Source organism: Camelus bactrianus, chromosome X (genome assembly GCF_048773025.1).
Source record: "Camelus bactrianus isolate YW-2024 breed Bactrian camel chromosome X, ASM4877302v1, whole genome shotgun sequence".
In the NCBI taxonomy this organism is placed as follows: domain Eukaryota; kingdom Metazoa; phylum Chordata; class Mammalia; order Artiodactyla; family Camelidae; genus Camelus; species Camelus bactrianus.
This window is the reverse complement of record NC_133575.1, coordinates 54638745-54662425: the sequence shown is the minus strand read 5'-3', so window position 1 is coordinate 54662425 and position 23681 is coordinate 54638745.

The window sequence follows — 23681 nt, the reverse complement described above, 5'->3', positions numbered from 1 at the left end:
TTGGAAAATGAGATTCCTCAAATGGGTAACATACAGTTACCGTATGACCCTGCAACTCCACTCCTAGGTATGTTCCCATAAGAAATAAATATATCTGTCCCCAAACAGTCACAATCATTTAGAGCAGCAATATTCACAATAGCTAAAATGGAAATAACTCAAGCGTTTATCGACTGATGAATAGATAAACAAAACATCCATACAATAGAATATCATTCAGCAGTAAAAATAAATTAAGTACTGATATGTGCTGCAACATGTGTAAACCTGGAAAACATTAAGCTGAGTGAAAGAAGCTAGTCATAAAGGACCACATACTACGCGATTCTATTCATACGAAATTTCCACAAAAGTCAAATTCACAGAGACAGAAAATAAATTACTGGTTTCTTAGGCCTGAGGGTTATGAGGGAACAGATAGACAGGTGATAGCTAAAAGGAAAATATTTTCTTTTGGGGTGAAGGAAATATCCTGAATTTGAATGAATACCCAGAACTTGATTGAACATATTTGTTAATATATAAGAATAATTGTACTGTACACATTCAATGGGTAAATTACATGCTATGTGAAATATATCTTAATGTAGCTTTCAAATAAACAAGTGAAGAAAAAATACCTAATTATCCATCAAATACCATCTGGATAATTTTATTTAAATATAGTTGATATACAATATTATGTTATTTTCAGGGGTAATACATAATTATTTGACATTTCTATATATTATGAACTGATCACCATGGTAAGTCTAGTAACAATCTGTACCTATACAAATATATTAAAATATTATTGACCATATTTCTTATACTGTATACTACATTCCATGGACTTAACCTATTGTATAACTGGAGGATTGTACCTCTTAATCCCCCTCCCCTATATTTTGCCCACCCCTAACCCCTCCCTTCTGGCAACCACCTGTTTTTACTATTTATGTGTCTGCCTTTACTTGGTCATGTTTGTCTTGTGTTTTACATTCCATGCATAAGTAAGATCATGCAGTATTCGTCTTTCTCTGACTTATTTCACTTAGCATCATACCTTGTTGTTCTCTTCATGTATTCACAAATGGCAAGATTTTTGCTGCTGAGTAATATTCCATTCTGCAGTGTGTGTGTGTGTGTGTGTGTGTGTGTGTTTGTCTGTACCTTGATGTATTCATCTATCATGGACATTTAGGTTCCTTCCATAGCTTGGGAGTTGTAAATAATGCTGCATAAAGTTAGGGGTGCATATATTTAAAAAAAATGTTTTTTTGTTTTGTTTGAGTAAACACCCAGAAGGTAAATTGCTGGATCATATGGTAGTTTTCCTTTTAAATTTTTGAGAAGTTTCATATTGTTTTACATAGAAGTTGAACCAGTTTACCATCCCACCAACAGTGGACAAGGAATTTTTTTCCTCCACATCCTCACCAACATATCCTAATTGTTGTCTATATGATAATAGACATTATGACAGATGTGAAGAGGTATCATACTGTGGTTTTGATTTGCATTTCCCTGATGAGGGATGTAGAATATATTTCCACTTGTTTGTTTGTCATCTAATGCCTTTTTTTGAAAAATGTCTATTTAGGCCCTCTGCCCATTTTTCAGGAAGACTGTGTGTTCTATCTTTTTTTTTTTTCTTTTTTGGTGTTGTGTTAATATAAGTTATTTGAATATTTTGGATATTTATCCTTTTTTGAATGTATCTTTTGTAAATGACTTCTCCCATTTAATAGGTTGCTTTCATTTTGTTGATGGTTTCCTTCACTGTAGAAAAGATTTTTAGTTTTATGTGGTTTCACTTGTTCATTTTTGCTTTTGTTTCCCTTGACTGAGGAGACATAATCAAAAAAAAAAAATATATATATATATATCGCTAAGTCGGATGTCAAAGAGCATATTGTCTATGTTTTCTTCTAGGAGTATTACAGTTTCAGGGTAAGCCCTGAATGTAAGCATTTATGTTTATATTTTGAGTTTATTTTTGTTTATGGTGTGAGAAAGTAGTTTAGCTTGATTTTTCTGCGTGTAGCTATCTGGTTTTCCCAACACCATTTATTGAAGATGCTGTCTTTTCTCCATTTTATTCTCTTGCCTCCTTTGTCATAGAGCAATTGACCATGTAGGTGTGGGTTTCAGTTCCATTTATGTATGTATGTGTCCAGTTTTGTGCCAGTACCACACTGTTTTGATTATTGTACCTTTGTCATATACTCTGAAGTCAGGGACTGTGAAGCTTTCAGATTTGTCTTCTTTCTCAAGATTGTTTTAGCTATTTGGGGTCTTTTGTGATTCTATACAAATTTCAGGTAAAGATTGTATTGGGTAACATGGTCATTGAAAATATTGTTTTCAATCTATGAAAACAGTATATATTTCTATCTGTTTGTGGCATCTTTAATCTCATTCATCAGTGTTTTATAGTTGGCAAGTACAAGTCTTTTATCTCCTTGATTAGATGTTCTAGGTATCAAGCCTACATACTTTATTCTTCTTGATGCAATTATAAATGAGATTGTCTTCTTAACAATTTCTGTCTGAGAGATTATTGCTAGTGCATAGAAATCTGACAGATTTCTGTATATTAATTTTGCATCCTGCAACTGTACTGAAATTATTTATTAGTTCTGATACTTTGTAGAAATTTTAGGATTTTCTATATACAGTTTCATGTCATTGAAACATATAGCAAACAGTCACAGTTTTACTTTTCCGTTTTCAATTTGGATTTCTGAATTTATTTTTCTTGTCTGATTGCTATGGCTAGAATCGCCAAGGTGAATAAAAGCAGCAACAGTGGGCATCTGTGTCTTATTCGTGACTTTTGAGGAAAGGCTTTCAGCTTTTTCTCATTGAGTATGATGTTGGCTGTGAGTTTGTCATATATTGCCCTTAGTATATTGAGGAATGTTCCCTCAGAAGTAACGACTTTGTTGAGAGTTGTCATTAGAAATGAATGTTAGATTTTGTCAAAAGATTTGTATACATCTATTGAGGTGATAAATGATTTTTAATTTTGAATTTGTTAATGTGGTATTTCACATTGATTGAGCTACAGATATTGAACTTGAGTCCTTTAAATAAATCCCACTTGATCATACTATATGAGTCTTTTAATGTGTTGTTGACCTTAGTTTGTGAATATTTTGTTGAGAATTTTTCTGCATCTATGTTCATCAATGATAATGGCCTATAATTTTATTTTTTGGGTGGTATCTTTTTCTGGTTTTAGTATCAGGGTGATGCTGGCCTGGTAGAATGAGTTCAGAAACTTCCTTACTCTTCAATTTTCTGGATCAGTTTGAGAAAAATAGCCATTAACTCATCTTTAAGTGTTTGGTAGAGCTTACCTATAAAGTCAGCTAGTCCTGGACTTTTGTTGGTTGGGAGTTTTTTGTTTTTGTGTTTTCTTTTTACTGATTTCATTTTATTACTGGTGATCTCTATTGATAATTAGAGATAATTAGTCTGTTCATAATTTCTATTTCTCTCCAAATTTGGTCTTGGGGTGTTGTACACTTGAGGTATTTATCCATTTCTTCTATGTTCTCTTTATTGGTTTATAATTATTTATAACAATCTCTTATGATCCTTCATATTTCTGTGGTTTTGGCTGTAACTTCTCTTCATTTCTAATTTAAAAAATAATTGATCCCTCTTGCTTTTTTAATGATGAGTTTATATAGCTTTTCAAAGAACCATCTCTTAGCTTTATGGATATTTTATATAGTTTTGGTCTCTATTTCATTTATTTCTACTCTAATTTTTACTACCTCTCTCCTTCTACTAACTTCTGGTTTTTCTGTTCTTTTTTTTTTTTTTTAAATTCTGTGTGATATAAGATATATAAGGTTAGACTGTTTATTTTAGAATTTTGTTTCCTGAGTTAGGCCTGTACTACTATAAACTTGCTTCTTAGAAATGTTTTTGCTGTGTCATACTTTTTGTATCATTGTGTTTCCATTTTCCTTTGTGACCAAGTATTTTTAAATTTCATATGTGATATTTTTTTCAGTAGCCCATCGGCTGTTTAGTAGCATTTTGCTTAACCTCCATGTGTTCACAGATTTTTTTGTGTGTGTGGACTTTTTTCTTGTAGTTTCTTTCTAATATCACATGGTTGTAGTCAGAAGATATTTGATATTATTTCAATCTTCTTAAATGTACTGAGACTTCCTTTATGACTTAGCATGTAATCTATCCATGAGAATGTTCCATGTGCACTTGAAAAAATGGGTGTACTCTTCAACTTCTGGATGGAATGTTATATCTATCTATCTGTCTATCTATCTATCTATCTATCTATCTATCTAGGCATCTATCTATCTAGGTATCTATCTATCTATGTATCTATCTAACTATCTATCATCTATCTATCTATACAGGGACAGACAGAGAGCCAGAGAGAGAGAAAGAGAGAGAGAGAGATTTACTCTGGCCTAAGATGTCCTTTAACGCCAGTGTTTCCTTACTGAATTTCTGTCTGGATTATCTGTCTATTGTTGTTTGTGTGGTGTTAAAGTCCCCTACTATTATATTGTTTCCCTCATTTTCTCCTTTCATGTCTGTTAATATTTGCTTTGTGTATTTAAGTACTTCTAATTTGGGTATAGAAATTTGCATTCTTATATTATCTTGATAAATTGATTTCTCTGTTATTATATAATACTTTCTTTGTCTCTTGTTACACTTTTTCTTTTAAAGTATAATTTGACTGAGATAAATATTGCTACCTGAGCTTTCATTTCATTTTTATCTGCATGGAATACCATTTTCGATTCTCTCACTTTCAGTCTTTGTGTTTCTTTAGATCCAAAGCTGGTCTCCTGTGCGCAGCACATATTTGGGTCTTGCTCTATATCTATTAACCACTCTGTCTTTTGATTGGAGCATTTTTTTCCATTAGCATTTAAAGTAATTATTGATAGGTATGTACTTATTGTCACTTTGTTCATTGTTTTCTGGTTGTTCTTGTATTTATTTTTGTTCTTCTTTTGCTCTTTTCTCTTATGATTTGATGACTATTGTTCATTTTATTTTTGGATATTTTTTTCTTTTTTGCATATCAATGACTGATTTCTAGTTTGTGTTTACCATGACTTTTTTTAATACCACAAACTACACACACACGCGCACACGCACACACACACACATAATTAAATATTTTTAGCTAACTATCTCTTAAGTTTGAACATATTATAGTAATATTCCATTTTACTTCCCTCCCTTAAATTTAATGTTTTTTGATATCATATTTAACATCCTTTGTTCTGTGTTTCCCTTAACTACTTATTGTGTATATAGATAATTTTACTAATTTTGTCTCTTAACCTTTCTACTCATTTTAAAAGTGCTTAATCTACTAACTTTACTGTATATTCACCTTGACTAATGAGATTTTTCCTTTCATAATTTTCATACTTTTAGTTGTGCTTTTCTTTTCCATTTAGAGAAGCACAGTTAAAATTTCTTGTGAATCCAGTTTTGTCATGCTGAATTCTTTACCTTTTGCTTATCTATGAAACACTATCTTTCCTTCAAATATAAATTATAGCCTTACCAGTTAGAGTATCTTGGCTGTAAGTTTTCTTATTTTTCATCATGTTAAATATTTTTTGCCACTCTCTTCAGGCGTGGAAAATTTACGATGAAAGTTCAGGCCCCTTGTATAAAAGTAGATGTTTTCCTCTTGCTGCTTTTAAGATTCTCTGTTTTTAATTTTTGCCACTTTAATTATATTGTGTCTTGTTTATTGTGTCATCTTGCTTGGTACTATCTGTGCTTTCTGGACCTGAATGTCTGTTTACTTCATCAAGTTTGGAAAGTTTTCAGCTTTTATTTCTTCATATAAGTTCCCATTTCCCATCTCTTTTCCTTCTGGGACTTCTATGATGTAAATGTTAGTGTGCTTGATGATGTCCCAGAGATCTCTTATATGATCCTATTTTTATTTCCTTTTTTATTTTTTTTTTCTGTTCAGCTTGGTTGATTTGCACTACTCTGTCTTTCAGTTTGCTGATCCATTTCTAAGTAACATCTAATCTACTGTTGATTCCTTCTAGTGTATTTTTAGAATTTAGTTATTTTATTCCTTATCTCTGTTTCTTATTTATATTTTCTAATTCTTTGTGAAAATTCTACCTGTGTTCATCCATTCTTCCCAGGATTTCATTGAGCATCTTTATCATAAATACCTATGTCTACTTTGCTTTGTTATTCTTCTGGTGTTTTGTATGCACCTCTGTTTGGAACATATCCTTCTGTCTCCTCATTTTACTTAATTCTTTGTGTTTATTTCTACATATTAGGTAGGTTGATTACATCTTGCAGTCTTGGAGAAGTGACCTTTTATAGAAGATGTCTTGTGGGTCTCAGTAGCAAACTTTCCTCTCATCATCAGAGCTATATATTCTAGGGATGCCTTCTATATAGTTTGCAAGGGCTCTTTTGTTTTGATGGGGCTGAGTGCCCTGGGTGTGCGCATAGGTGGGGCTGTCTCCTGGCACATTTGGCTCCCAGGCACTACCTGATGCCGTGGCTGCTGGCTCACCATTGCGTGAGACTTGGTCCCTGCATAGCTCACTGTGCTGCCCATGGGGTCCTGGACTGGTGCTGGCCCACTGGTGGGTGGTGCAAGATCCTGGCATGGCTGGCTGTATGGCCCATGGGGCCCTAGGACTGGTGCCTGACCACTGGTATACAGAGCCAGGTCCCAGCATGGCTGGCTACATGACCCAACATAACATGGGGTTAGTGATGGATGGCTGGTGTGTGGGGCCTGTTACTCGTGTGGCCGACCACACAGCCTAGGGGTTCCCAGGGCTTATGCCTGCCAACTGGTAGGCTGGGTTACATTCTATGGTGGATAGCTTCAGGTGCCAGAATGGCCTGGGCCTGGTTCTGGAATGCTGATGAGTAGGGATGGGTTCCCGTGTGGCTGGCTGCTCATACCAGTGGGTCTTGGTTTTGTAATCCCCCAGTACTATTAAGCTTTGAGGAGGATTCCAAAATGACTCTTGCCAGCATCAGTGTCCTCATTGTATTAGTATTATAAGGTCCACAAAATGGATGTCACCAGCATCTGTGTTCCCAGGGGGAGTCCCAGTTGCCTCTTGCCTCTCCAGGAGGCTCTCCAAGATCAGTAAGTGAGTCAAATCCAGGCTCCATTCAACTACTGCCTTTGTAATGTCACTTGGAGTGTGTGAAAATTTGCACATTTCCTTTAAGAGCAGACTCTTTGTTTCCAACTGACTCTCCCTTTTGATAGCCCTGCTGGCCTCCAAAATCAGATGCTCTGGAGTCTCATCATCCTATTTCAGGGCCACAATGGTTTTGGTAGCCTGAGGGGAGGTTTGAACTGCCCGATCCTTTGGAAGAAAATATGCAATTGTGATTATCCTTTCATTTGTGCGTTGCCTATCCAGGGGTGTGAGTCTTGGCTATACAACATCACCACCCTTCCTACACAAATTTTTGGTTGCATCTTCATATCTTTAATTGTGGAAAATATTTTCTGCTGTTCTTCAGGTCATTCTCATAGACAGTTGTTCTGTAAATGACTGTAATTTTGGAGTGCCCATGTGAGGAGGTGTGCTCAGGGTCTTCCCACTCTTTGACCTTGTCTCCCACTTCATATATTTTACTATTACTAATTAGCATCCTTATCTTTTAGCTTGAATAACTGATTTCAAGATTGTTTTAAGGCAGAAATAGTGATGATGAATTCCCTCAGCTTTTGTTTATTTGAGAAAGTTTTCATCTATAATTAATTTCTGAAGGACAATTTTGAATGATAAAATATTTTGGTTTGCAATTTGTTTTTCTTTCCGTACTTTGAATTTATCATCCTCCTTTCTCCTGCCTTCAAAGTTTCTCTGAGAAATCTGCTAATACTTACAGTGCTTCCTTTATATTTGAGGTTGTTTTCTCTAATAAATTTACAATGTTTTGTCCTTGCTTTTACACGGTTTTAGTATAATGTAGCATGGAGATGAATATCTTGGGTAAAATTTTGGTGTGACCTTAGCTTTATAAACTTGGACATGTAATCTCACCACAGTTTGGGAAGAACCCAGCCATTCATTATTTTCTTTTTATTGAAGTAGATTTGATTTAAAACATTATAATAGTTTCAGGTGTATAGCATAGTGATTCAGTATTTTTGCAGATTACTTTCCATCATAGGTTATCACAAGGAAAAGTCTACAATTCTCTATATGATACACTATATCTCTGTTGCTTATCTATTTTATATATAATAGATTTTATCTATTAATCTCATATTCCTTATTCATCACTCCCGCTTCCCTCTCCCCTGGGGTAACAATAAGTTTGATTTTATATCCGTGAATCTGTTTCTGTTTTGAATATATATATTCACTTGCACATTTTTATATTTCACATATAAATGGTATCATAAAATATTTGACTTACTCTGTCTCCTTTATTTCACTAAGCATAGTTATTCTCTAGGTCCACCAACATTGCTACAAATGGCAGGATTTTACTCTTTTTTATGGCTGAATAATATATATATATACGCACACACACACACACATATATATATATATTTAAGTATATGATATATATATATATATATAAATATATGATATATATATAAAATGACATCTTCTTTATCCATTCTTCTGTTGATGAGCTCTTGGGCTGCTTCCACCTCTTGGTTATTGTAAATAGTGCTGCTGTGAACCCTGGGGTACTCAGATTATTTTGAATTAGTGTTTTCATTTTCTCAGGATATATGCCCAGGAATGGAATTACGGGATCATATGGTAGTTCTATTTTTAGTTTTTGAGGAACCTCCATACTATTTTCAAAGTGATTGCACCAATTTATATTTCCACTAACAGTGTACAAGGGCTCACTTTTCTCGACATCCTCATTAGCATTTGTTACTTACAAATTTTTTTTTGATGATTCCCATTGTGACAGGTGTGAAGTGATATCTCATTGTTATTTTGATATGTATTTTTCTGATGACTAGTGATGTTGAGCACCTTTTCATGTGTCTGTTGGCCATCTGTATGCCTTTTTTGAAAAATTTTTCATTCAAATTTTGCAGATTTTCTTATTGAGTTTGGGGTTTTTTGATACTGAGGTGTACAAGCTGTTTGTATATTTTGGATATGAACCTTTTGTACATTGACTCATTTGCAAATACTTTTTCTCCCATTCTGTAGGGTTTCTTTTCATTTATTGATGGTTTTCTTTGTTGTGCAAATGCTTTCAGGGTTTTTTTTAATTGTTGAGTTATAGTCAGTTTACAATGTTGTGTCAATTTCCAGCGTAGAGCACAATTTTTCAGTTATACATGAACATACATATATTCATTGTCATCACATTCTTTTTCACCATGAGCTACCACAAGATCTTGTATATATTTCCCTTTGCTATACAGTATAACCGTGTTTATCTATTCTATATATACCCTTCAGTATCTACAAATCTCGGTTTAAATAGGTCTAATTTGTTTATTTTTTTTTTCTTTTCTTTTGCCTTTGGAGATGGGTCCAAGAAAATATTGCTACAATTTATGTCAAATGTTTCACCTATATCCTCTTCTAGGAGCTTCATGTTTTCACATCTTATATTTAGGTCTTTAAACCATTCCAAGTTTGTTGGTGTGAGGTGTGAACCGATGTCTTACATGTGGCTTTTCAGTTTTCCCATCACCACTTGTTGTACAGACTGTCTTCTCCACTGTATAGTCTTCCCTGCTTTGTCAGAGTTTAATTTATCAGAAGTGGGTGGATTTATTTCTGGACTCTCTAATCTGTTCTGTTGATTTATGTGTCTGTATTTGTGACAGTACCAAACTGTCTGGATTGCTATAGTTCTGTAGTATAGTCTGAAGTCTGGAAGGGAAATACCTCCAGTTGTTGTTTTTCTTTTTTTTCCCTCAAATTGCTTGGGCAGGGTTTTCTGTTGTTCCATATACATTTTAAGGTTGTTTATTCAAGTTCTGTGAAAAATGTCATGGCATTTTGATAAGGATTGCATTCAATCTGGGGATTGCTTTGGGCAGTATGGCCATTTTAACCATATGAATTCTTTCAATCCACAGGCACATGCATCATCTTCATTTCCCTTTATGTATGTTTTATTGTTTTCAGACTATAGGTCTATCACTTTCTTGTTTAAGTTTATTCCTAAGTTGTTTTTTTTTTAATTTTTGGTGTGAATTTAAATAGTATTTTTTTTAAAGCTTTCTCTTTCTGATATTTTGTTATGGGTGTATAGACACACAACAGATATTTGTATATTAATCTTATATCTTGCAACCTCCTGAAGTTGTCTATTCGTTCTAACAGTTTTAGGGCTGAGATCTTAGGGTTTTCTACATAAAGTATCTTGGAATATGCAAACAGTGATAGCTCTTCCCTTTCAACTTGGATATTTTATTTATTTGTTGTTTGATTGCTGTGGATAAGACTTCTAATACTATGTTAAAAGGAAGTTGTAACAGTGTCTTGTTCCAGGATTTATTGTGAAGGCTTTCAAGTTTTCACCATTGAGTATGGTGTTGCCTGTGGGTGTGTCACAAATAACCTTTATTATGTTGAGATATTTTCCCTCTGTACCCACTTTGATGATTGTTTCTATCACAAATGAATGTTGAATTTTTCCAGTAATTTTGTATTGATTAAGATGATCATGTGATTTTTGTCCTTCTTTTTGTTGATGTGGTATATTGTATTGGTTGATTTGCAAAGGTTGCTCCATCCTTGTGATCCTGGAAAAAATCTAAATTGATCATGGAGTATGATCTTTTTATGCATTGTTAAGTTCAATTTGCTAATACTCTGTTGAGGATTTTTGCATCTATACTTCCCAAAGAAGTTGGTCTGTCATTTTATTTTTTCTGTGGTGACTTTGTCTGGTTTTGGTGACAGGGTAATGGTGGCTTCATAGAATGACTTTGGGAGTATTCTCTTTTCTTTCATCTTTTTTGGAATTGTTTGAGAAGCATGCATATAAATTCTCCCTTATATGTTTCACAGAATTCCCCTGTGAAGCCATCTGGTCCTAGACTTTTGTTAGCTGGGAGTTTATTTTTTTAATTAAAAATTTAATTTCACGTTTAGTGTTCGGTGTCTTCAAATTGTCTATCTCTTCTTGATTCAGTCTTGGCAGGTTGTTTGTTTCTGATAATTTGCCTATTTCTCGTAGGCTGTCCAATTTGTTGGCATTAACTGGTCACAGCATTCTCTTATGATTTTTTTGTGTGTCTCTGTGTAACACAAACAAATCATAAGAGAATGCCTGCTGTCATTTGTCTTCTTTCAATCCTTAGTTTGTTTATTTGGAGTCTCTATTTTCTTTATGGTGAACCTAGCTAAAGATTTATTAATTTTGTTTGTCTTTTCCAAAAAAAAATTTACTGATTTCATTGATATTTTCTATTGTTTATTTGATCTTTATTTTCTTTATTCCCTCAATGATACATTATTTTCCTCCTTTTGCTGACTTTGGGCTTTATATTTTGTTTGCTTGCTTTTGCTGTTGATTTTTTGAGGAGGGAGGTAATTAGGTTTCATTTATTTATTTTTAATTGAGGGACTGGGGATTGAAGCCAGCACCTTGTGCTTCCTACACAAGCTATACCCTCCTTGCCACTTTTTCTTCCCTTGTTATTGTTTGAGTGTTTATGTTAGGTTGTTTATTTGACATTTTCTTATGTCTTAAGAAAGGTCTTATCACTATGAATTTCCCTCTTAGAACTGCTTTTGCTGCATCCCATAGATGGTGGAAAATTATGTTTCTATTTTCATTTGTCTTAAGGTATTATTTGATTTCCTCTTTGATTTCATCATTGGTCCATTTTATTTTTCTACTAGCATGTTTAGTCTATAAGTGTTTGTTCTTTTCCCATTTCCCTTTCTGTAGTTGATTTTTAATTGCCTATCATTGTGGTCAGGAAAAAAATGCTTGATATAATTTCTATCCTGTTAAATTTGTTGAGGCTTGATTTAGTGGCCTATTATGTGATCTGTCCTGGAGAGTGTTCCATGTCCACTTGAAAATAATGTGTATTCTGCTGTTTTTTTTTTTTTAATGTAATGTCCTTTGATATCTGTTAATTCCAACTGGTATAGTGTGCCATTTAAGACTACGTTTGCCTTATTGATATTCCTTCTAGGATGACTTGTTCATTGATGTCAGTTGGGTGTTAAAGTCCCCTACTATTATTTTATTATTGTCCATTTCTCCTTTATATCAGTCAGCATTTGCTTTACATACTCCTATATTAGGTGTATGAATGTTCACTAGTGTAATATCTTCTTGCATTGATCCCTTTATTATCGTATCATGTCCTTTTTTTGTCTTTTGTTACAACCTTTGTTTTAAAGTCTATTTGGTTTGATATGAGTATTGCTACCCCTGCTTTCTTGTAGTTTCCATTTGCATGAAACATCTTTTTCCTTTCTCTCTCTTTCAGTCTGTTTGTATCTTTAACCCTGAACTGAGTTGAGTCTCTTGTCACTAGCATATTAAAACATGTTGCTGTTAGTCTTATCTTATCACCCACACTATGTCTTTAATTAATTAGTGGAGACTTTCGTTCATTGACATTTAGACTAATTATTGATAGGTCAGTACTTATTTCCATTTTATTACTTGTTTTCCAGTTATTTTTGTAGTTCTCTGTTCATTTCATCTTCTTTTTTCCCTTCCATTGTGGTTTACTGATTTTTCTTTTTTTGTACTCTTGGTTTCCTTTGTTTTCCGTTTTTGCGTATCTATTGTATGTTTTTGATTTCCAATTACCATGGAGTTCATATTTCATATATTCTGATGCATATTATATCTTCCTGATTTACACTGAAGTTCAAGCACATTCTACATTTTGTACTCCTTTCCTATGTATTTTGTGTTTTTCATGCCATATTTTACATCTTTTTGCTTATCCATTTACTGCTTATCATAAAGATAATTTTACAATGTTTTCATCTCTATTCAATCTATATGTTGGCTTATTTAAGTGATCATCAATCCTTACTATATATTTGCTTTCTCTAGTGTGATTTTTCCCTTTCTTAGAGGGTCTTACCTCTTTTCAATTTAGAATATACCCTTCAAATTTTCTTTTAGTGCAGGTTTAGTATTGCTGAATTTTTTTCAGGTTTTTGCTTGTCTCAGAATTACTTTTTCTCTTCTATTCTAAATACTATTTTTTTTTTCCGGGTAGAGTCTCCTAGGTTGAAGGGTTTTTTGTGTTTGTTTTTGTTTTTGTCTTGTTTTTGTTTTTCCACTTTCGGCATTTTGACTGTATTATGTCATCCCTTTCTGGCCTTCAGAGATTCTGCAGATAAATCAGCTGATAGCTTCATGAGGATTCCCTTGTATATAACTCTTTTATTTCTCTTTTACTGCTTTTTGAATCCTCTCCTTATCTTTAACTTTTGCTATTTTTATTATGATATGTCTTGATATGGGTCTGTTTGGGTTAATAACATTTGAGATCCTGTGTGCTTCCTGTACCTTGATAATCTGTTTTCTTCAATCGTTTTGGGAAATTTTCAGTCAATCTCCTCAAATGCAGTTTTGATACCCTTCTCCCTTCTCCTGCTGAAACTCCTGTAGTACAAATGTTGGCGCATTTGGTGTTACCCCAGATATCTAATATGTTTCAATCATAGTTTCTTCATCTTTCTGTCTGCTGTTTGAGTGACTGCCATTATTGTATCTTCCAGATCACTTACGTGTGCTTTTGTGTCATTATTCTGGTATTATTTGCTTCTAGAGTGTTTTTCATCTCAGGTATTGAATTACCTATTTTTGATTGGGCCCTCTTTGTATTTTCTAGTTCTTTGATAAAATAATCCGTGTTTAGATAATTGCCCTTTCCTTATTCAGTTAGCATTTTTATTACTTATTTTTTAATCTGGTAAATTGTTTATTTTTGTTTTATTATTTTCATTTTCAGGGGTTTTCTCTTGCCCTTGCAATTGGGAGTAGATCCTCTGCTTTTCCATTTTACTTAACTTTCTCTGCTTCTATAAATTAAGTAAAACTATTTCCTATTGTGGCCTTGAAAGGGTGTTTTTATGTGGGAATGTCCCTATACAGACGGTGTGTTCTCAATTACTTTTTTTTTGGGGGGGGAAGGGCTCGATTTGATATGGATACAAGTGACATCTTGCCTTGGATTATGCTGACAGCTAGCATGTTGTTAGGTGGTGTTGCTGTTTATGAAGGATCTACAGCTTGTGCAGGGTTTGAGGCAGAGCTTCTTTTCTACTCAATAGATGTCACCTCCATTTCATGGGCAGGGTCGACTCCCCAGTTGCTGGAGTAGAAGTTTTGAGATTCAGGCTTAAGCTGGCTCTATTCCTTTCAAGTGTGCATTTTTCCTTCTCCCTGCATCAGGATCATTTTCCCCAAAGGAAGGGAGTGCTAAAGCAAGTGAGGCATGTGTAATTATAGATGTCCAATGCTCTGCCTGTATAAGCATCCACAGCTCTGCTCAGATGCAGCCTACTGTCAAATATTTTCTTGGGGCATGACTGCTCTAGATCTAGCACCAAGTTGTGGCTTGGAGTGAATGGAGCCTGAGCATTAACTTGTCTTAGGCTGGGCCATGCAGTGAAGTGGTTATAGAAATTCTGGCAGCCATGCTGCTGTCAGAAGTTTGAGATACTTTTGTGGTACCACTTGAATAACCACCACCAGTGGCCACCACCACCCCATCTAGGCTGTGCCCCATCAGCCATTATTTCTTTAAATAAGATTAATTTTCATGTTTCTTTCTCTTCTACTTCTGGAACTCCAGTAATGCATAAAATGTTATTTTTAGGTGTATATCATGATGCATGTTGTCTTTCTTTTCTCTTTCTAGAATTGCTTTCCCTCTTGCTCTTCTAACTGCATGATTAAAAAAGAATCTCTTTTCCCATACTCTTTCTTCTTGTTGTTAATTCAAGCTATGTAAACTCTAAACACAACAAGAACAGGTGTGGATTTACACCAAGGGAAATTACTATGATGAAATATCAAGGGTCAGAAGATTTTTTTTTCTAAACTGACTTGGTAACATACTTGCCTACTGGACTATGCAGGACTAGTAAGGACAGGACAAGCACAAAAGGCCATGGTTGAATTTCAGTCAAGAAGAGGTCTCAGGGTACCAAAATAAAGTTTGATCAAGAAGACAGTCTCTGCCAGCCCAGACATAAAACTTTTTGTATATGTTCAAATGAGTTTTGACTAGTTTTCCAAGACTTTTTAACTCGGGAAAAGGAAAGCCATTTCAAGAAATATTGTTAGGCCAATCAGATATCCACATGCATAAGAATAATGGTAGACCTTTACATTTTATCATGTACAAAAATATACTCGAGAGAATAGTGACCTCAGCAACATGGCGGTGTAAGATGTGCCTCCTATTTATCCCCCTTTTAAATCAGCAAATTAGGCATCCATATATAAACAAAAGTGCCTTTGTAGGTGTTTTTTGACCTAGAATCTTACTCTGTGGGAACTGAATGGGGTCTTTCCCAGCAGTGAAGCCTGTAACAAACATACAACCCTCCGTGCAGACTGCAGGATCAGCAGAGCCAGAGAAACTGCCTAGACCTTTCTCACCACTGTCATGCAGTAATTCAGTGAGTCTTGACCCAGGCAGTCACTCATGCATGAAAAAAAAAAAAAAAAAACTTGCAGAACTCCAACCTTTCCAAAGGCAGACATTTTTGCATAACTTTGGGGGGAAAATACAAGCTTGGTCACAGTGCAGACATTAGAAGAAATTTTTCAGTGTCATCCCTTCCACAAGGAAACACTAAATGTGGCAAATTTATCCATTGAGCATGACCTGTCCCACAGAGGAAAAGAAAAGTAATGAGTTAATACCTGGCTCCCCCGGTTGGGTAGAACATGATTGGAGGAATCCATTTCTTTTTACCAGCACCCAGAGTACTGAGATGAGACTTGTAAAACTGAGGGGGAGGGAGGATACTGGATAAAAGGCAGATAAAATTTCAAACAGCAATATATATATATAAAGAAAAACTGGGCACAGTGAGATGTCCACCTATGAGCCTGTGATAGTACCAGCACCAGAAATCGCCTACTGGGTTTGGGGAAACCAAATGAACCAAACACTGAGATCTAAGCCCACACCTCCTCCTACTCTTCTGCCCATTCCTTGTAGGCATTGCTGAGTGCATCCAGAAGTCCAAGCTCCAGTGGACATGGGGCATGCACAGGAAACAGGCTATAGTCTGTGGGCAAGGGAGAAGCCATAGCTTGAGCTATAGTGCCATCTTCTAAAAAAATATAGAGAGAAATTTCCAGGAGACAACCTGGTGAATTTTAAGAATGAGACAAAATATCTAAGCTTAAACATTCACCCAAAAGAGGGAACAAGAAGAGTGGAGAAGGTACACCTTTGCAAAATAACTGTATCATAGAATTTAATGCGCCATCTCCTGAAGACAATGGGAAAGGAGTAAATGAGTTGCTTTCTACTTCAAACACGAAAGCACCAACACGTAACTATAAATAATTAAAAAAACAAGAAAACGTGTCATCACACCCACACACACACACACACACAAAAACAAATAAAAGTTTCCAGTAACCGAGCTCAAGGTCACATAGTATTTCAATCTAGTTGATATATAACTCAAAATATCTTTTATGAAGAAACTCAGTGAGTTCCAGGAAAGCAGAGAAAGGCAATTTTATGAAATCAAGAATAAAATACATGAACAAAATTAATTGTTTGCCAAAGAGATTAAAATTATCAAAAGTTAAGCTGAAATTCTTTAGCTGAATAATTCAACAAATGAGATGAAGAATGCAATAAAGTGCATCGGTAGCAGTGTAGACTAGATAGAAGAAAGAATAAGTAACTTCAGGATATGAAATCTGAAATAACACAGAAGAAAAGACGGATCAATACTTTAAAAAGAGTAACGAATGTTTATTTGAGTTATGGAATTCCATCAAAGACACAAATATCAGAATAACTGAGGACCCATAAGGAGAAAAGGGTGGAGAGTTTACTTAAAGAAATAAAGCTGATAACTTTACAGGCCTGGGGAGACTTGGACATGCAAGCTTATGGAGCTAATAGAAAACCCCACTATCCCAATCCATACATGTTCACGAAGGTAATAGAAAACCCTATTATCTCAATCGAAAAGAGCCTTCCAAAAGACACATTATAATCAAACTGTTAATAATAAATGATAAAGAAAGAATCTTAAAGTCTGCCAGCAGGAAAAAAAAAAAAAGAATTTAATTTACAAAAGAAGCCCCATTAGAATATGAATAGATTTTTCAGAAGAAACTCTATGGGCCAGAGGGTAGTAGGAAGACATATCTAAAGTGTTGAAAGGTAAAAATTGCCAGCGAAACATACTTTATCTGGAAGTTATCCTTGGGATATGATGGAGAAATAAAGACTTTCTGAGACAGAAGCTGAGCGAGTTCACCTACTAGACTTATCTTGCAATAAATGATAAAAAGAGTTCTAGCTAAAGGTGAAAATGTTAATCAGTGACATGAAAACATATAAAAGTAAACAACACACTGGTAAAGATAAAATATATATGGTCAGACTAAGAAAACTCTAACATTTTATTAGGATGATGTATTAACCACTCAACTATGGTATAAAGGTTAAAGGAAAAGAGTAGTAAAAATAACTGCAGTCATTCTAAGTTGTTAACAATTATACACTATGAAAATAGGCAAATTGTGACATCAATAATATGAGAGGATTAAAAGGTTGGAGTGGTTATAGGTAATCAAAGGTAAGTTTCTATTAGCCTAGAATTGACTATTTTATCTATGTTTTATATAATTGCAAGTTACCACAAAGAAAAAAGTATCGAGTAGATTCATAAAAGACTAAGGGAAAATAGAGGATTCACCACAGAAAATAACCAGTTTGCAAAGGTAGGTAGTAACAGGGGAGAAGAAGCAATAAAAAAGCAAAAATAAAAGAGAAACCTATAAAGAAGATAGTAAGTCATTTAATATAAACTATTATCCTAAATATAAGTAGATTGAACTCACCAATCCAAAGGCATAGAGTGGCTGGATGGATTAGAAAAACAAGGTGCAACTGTATATTTCAAAGAAAGACCCACTTAAGATTTTATTATGCACATAGACTCAAAGTGAAGAAATATAAAAAGGAATTCCAAGCAAGTGGAAACCAAGAGACAATGGGGATAGCTATGCTTATATCAAACATAATGGACTTTAATCCAAAAAGAGTAATAAGAGAAATAGGTCCTTATACAGTGACAAAGTGTTCAGTCCACCAAGAAGATATAATAATCACAAATGTGTGTGTATATATATATATATATATATATACACACACACACATATATATATATACCACTATATTACACCACTCACCAAAATCAACTCAAAATAGATCAAAGGCTTAAACATAAGACCTTATTCCATAAAACTCTTATAGTAAAAGATAAGGAAAATAGCTCCTCGACATTAGTCTTGGCGATGAGTTTTTGCATGACACCAAAAGCAGACACAAGAAATATAAAAAACTATCAAGTGGGAATCCATCAAACTTAAAGGCTTCTTCACTGCAAAAGAAACAACCAGATGAAAAGGCAACCTGTGAGACTGAAGAAAACATTTGGAAACCATGTATTTCATAAAGGGTTACTATATAACATGTATAAAGTATTTATGCAACTCTATAACAACAACAACAACAACAACAACAACAACAACAACAACAAAACAAACCCAAGGAAAATAATTAAATTAGGCAGAGAGTCTAAATAGAATTGTTCCAAAGAAGAAATCCAAATGGCCAACAGGTACATAAAAATGTCCTCAATATTAGTAATCATCAAGGAGATGCATATCAGAAAACAATAAGATGTCATCTCACACCTGAAAGAATGGCTACCTTCAAGAAGATAAGCGGTAACAAGTGTTGGTGAGGTTGCTGAGAAAGCAGAACCCTTGTGCAATTGGTGGGACTGTAATCTTCTTCAGCCACTATGGAAAATAGTATGAGGATCTATACAGGATATATATCAGATAGATACAGATATAGACATAGAGTATTTCTATGAAACCATTTGTATGCTGAAATGGCATAAGGCAAAGAAACAATTACCCTAGGATGCATTTTGCTAATGAATGTACAAAATTAATTAGATAAAGCACAGATGTTCACAGACACAGTTCAAAGATGTACTGACTTGATGCTGAGATGCTGAATATACTTCCTGGGACAAGAGCATAGTGGAGCCACTCTAGCGGCTCTAGTGCTCACTGCCTATATAATGGCTCACTGCAAAATAAACTCTGAATGATACATTTGCTTTTCAATTTTTCTTTTGTAACAGCCAAAAAAAAATCCTTCATTATTTCTCTCAGTTAGCAACAACAGATACTAAAGTGAGCCTTTTATAAAAGCAATGTGGCAAAAGTAAACTTTTGAAAAGTGGGGGGTAGCTGTACACACACACACACACACACGTGTGTATGTGTGTCTATGTGTGTGTGTGTGTGTGTGTGTATAAAATATATATATTCAGTTGTGAGACAAAAGGAAACCTTGCCATTTATGACAACATGGACAGACCTTGAGGACATTATCTAAGTAGAATAAGTCAGAGAAAGACAAACAATGTTTGATATATCTTTTATGTGGAATCTAAAAAAATAAATGAATAAACTTGAAAAAAAACAGGGATTGCAATGTTGGTTACCAGGGGCTGAGGGTTGGGAGAATGGGAGAGATGTTAAAAGTCCATGTGTGCAACTAATATATAAATAAGTCCTGGTGATTTATTACACACTGTGCAGTGATTATAAATAATAAGTCTGTATCATAAACATTAAACTTGCTAAGAGAATATATCTTAATTATTCCCACCACCAGAAAAAAATAAAAGTTATGTAACCCAATATACAATGGCAATCCTATCTCAATGTAAATGTATCAAATCAGTGTGTTGTACATCTTAAACTTACACAATGCCGTACTTCAGATATATCTCAATTAAAAAACTCAAAATGTATCAGAGACAAACACAAAAACTATAAGAATCCTAAAATAATAAAAAGGTAAAACTTCATAACATTGGATTTGTCCATGCTTTCTTGGATATTATAACAGCACATGCAGCAAAACAGAAAAATTAATAAGATGGACTCTATCAAAGTTAGAAATTTCTGTGCATCAAAGGACACGGTCAATTAAATGAAAAGGTAACCTACAGAATGGAAGAATTATTTGCAAATTTATATCTAAAGAGGGCTCATATTCATTTTATATAAAGAACTCCTACAATGCAACAACATCAAAACAAAGAAAAACCTGATCACAAAAGGGCAAAATGTAAAAGTCTGTAAATACGCATTTCTCCAAAGAATACATAAAAATAGCCAATAAGCATGTGAAAATTTGGTCAGTACCACTAATCATTAGGAAAATGCAAATTAAAACCACAGTAAAAATAACCACTTCACACCCGTTAGGATGGGTGCTATAAAAAATAAAAGAAATTTTTAAAATATACTGGTGAGGATGTGGAGGTTGGAAACTTTGTACTCTGTTGGTGGGAATATAAAATGATGCAAGTACTATGGAAAACAATACAGTCGCTCCTCATACAATTGAAAATAGAATTACAATACGATTCAGCATTTCCACTTCTTGTTATTCTCAAAAGAATAGAAGTGAGGACTCCAACAGGATTTGGAAACCCGTGTTCATTAGCACTATTATTAACAATACTGAAATACTGGAAGTAACCTAAGTTTCCATCAATAAAATAACGGAGAAATAAAAGTGTCATATACATACAAATGAGTATTATTCAGCCATAAAAAGGAAGGTAAACATCGTTGACATTATATTAATTAAAATATGACAGTCACAAAAAGACAAATGCTGTATGATTTCACTTATACGGGTTACATGGAGTAGTTAAATTTATACACACAGAAAGTATAATGGCGATTGACAGGACCTTCATGAAGGAGTGCATGGAAATTATCGTTTAATCTGTGCGGAGCTTCAGTTTTGCACGATGAGAAGTTCTGGAGATGAATGAAAGTTACGGTTGTGCAACAATGTGCCTGTGCTGAATACCACTGAATTGTACACTTAAAATTGATAACAAGGTAATTTTCTTTTTGTTTATGTGTGTTTTATGGCAGTTAAAACTTTTAAAAAATATAATAGAATTGGAAATGTGCAAAATATTAGTAATAACATCAGTAAAAATGGAGAAGAAAGGGAATCTAGGAGCTTTTACCTGCCTTAAAACACACAAAGAATGGCAAAATGTCAGAATCAAACTGATCAGAACTCTGGAAGATTTTGAACAGTTTACAGCAACCAAGAGACTGCTTAATTAGGATAAAGACCACTAAAACATGGTAGGAGATATCTGTGGTGTTTCAACTTAATATTTGCTAAAACTGTCTCCCAGTATGGGAGGAGATTTTAATTCAACAGCCTGTGTTCTCAGTTGGCTAACAGGTTCTAGAAGGAGCAGTAGTTCCAAATCATTGTTTTTCATTTATATTTTATTTTTTATACTTTAATTGTGGTAAAATGTACATAACATAAAATTCACCATTTTAAATGTACAGTCCTGTGGTAACAAGTATATTCACATTGTTGCACAACCAACACCATCATCTATTTCTATAATTTTTTTTACCTTCCTAAACTGAAACTCCAAACCAATTAATGAATAACTTCCCATTTCCCCCTCCCTCCAACTCCAGTACCCATCCTTGTGCTTTCTGCCTGTATGAATTTGATTACTCTAGGTACTTCATTAAAAAAGGAATCATACAATATTTTCCCTTTTCTGTCTAGTTTATTTCATGTCACATAATGTTGTGTGAATATCTCTACATCTCTATCTCTATATCTGTATCTATATCTATGGAACTGTTGGGTTATGTAGTAATTCTATATTTAATTTTTGAAGAAACACTGTATTGTTTTTCATAGTGGCTCCACCATTTTACTTTCTAACCAGCAATGCAAAATTGCTTGAAATTCTCCATGTCCTTCCCAGCACCTGTTATTTTTGAATTGTTGATTAGTCCCTTGATTATCAGTGGGGTGTTAATTCCTCTACTATTATTGTATTCCTGTTAATTTCTCCCTTTATTTCTGTTAGTAGTTGATTTATGTATTTAGGTCCTCCTATATTGGATGCATATAAGTTAATGAGTGTAATATCCTCTTCTTTTATTGATCCCTTATCTCTTATATAGTGTCCTTCTTTGTCTTTCTTTGTGGTCTTTGTTTTAAAGCCTATTTTGTCTGATATGATTATTGCTACCCCCTATTCCTTGTCATTTCCACTTGCATGAAAGATATTTTCCTATTATCTCACTTTCAATCTATGCATGTCTTTTAACCTGAAGTGAGTCTCTTTTAGTCAATATATTGTACGTTACTGTTTTATGATTCAATCTGCCACTCTGTGCCTTTTGGTTGGAGCGTCGCTTTCACAAATTAAATTTTTTTTAATCTATGTACTTAGTTATTGATCTTCAATCCTTTCATATATTTGCTTTTCCTGTTGTAATTTTCTCTTTCCTATGGATTCTTGCTTCTTTTCTATTTGGAGAAGACCTTTCAATATTTCTTTTAGGATAGGTTTAGTATTGCTGTAATCTTCTAGTTTTTCTTGTCTGAGACATTATTTAACTCTCCTTCAATTCTAAATGATAATCCTGCTGGGTTGAGTATCTTAGGTTGCAGGTTTTTCCCTTTCAGGACTTTGAATGTATCTTCCCACTCCCTTCTGGCCTGCAATATTTCTGTAGAGGAATCAGCTAGTAGCCTTATGGAGGTTTCCCTGTAACTAACTGGTTTTCTCTTGCTGCCTTTAGAAATTCTTTCAGCAGTATCTTGTAATTTTCAGCGTACAGATCTTTCCCCTCCTTGGTTAAATTATTCTTTAGTATTTTAGTATTTTATGCTATTGTAAATGGGATTTTTTTTTCATTTATTTCTTCTTCAGATAGATTTTTGCTAGTGTATAGCATATGTGTGTGTGTTCACCACACTGTAATGTATTTAAAATGGTATGTAGATCTAGATATAAAAATAGATATAGATACAGATATAGATATAAAACTAAATATGGTGCTTCTAGCAGTTATGCATGCCTCTGAGTTTGAGAACAGCGTTATTTCAGTAAAAATATGTGTTCAACACACTATTCTGCATGTAAAACACCATTTAAAGATTAATAGATACAAACTACCACACATAAAATAAACAACAAAGATTTAGTGTATATCACAGGGAATTATACCCAATATATTATAATAACCTATAAAGGAATATACCCCGGGAGGGGGGAGGATCACTGTGCCATACACCTGAAATTAACACAATATTGTAAACCAATTATAATTCAATTTAAAGAAAAAAGCCCATAAATAACAAAGGTTGGCGAGGCTGTGGAGAAAAGAGAACCCTTGTACACTGTAGGTGAGAAATTAGTGTGGAAATTGGTATAGGCACTGTGGAAACAGTAGGGAAGTTCCTCAGAAAACTAAAAATAGAACTACTCCATGATCCAGCTATTCCACTCCTGGGTACATAGCCAAAGAAAATGAAAACATTAATTTAAAAAAGATACATGCACCTCAATGTTCATAAGAGTATTATTTATAAAAGCCAA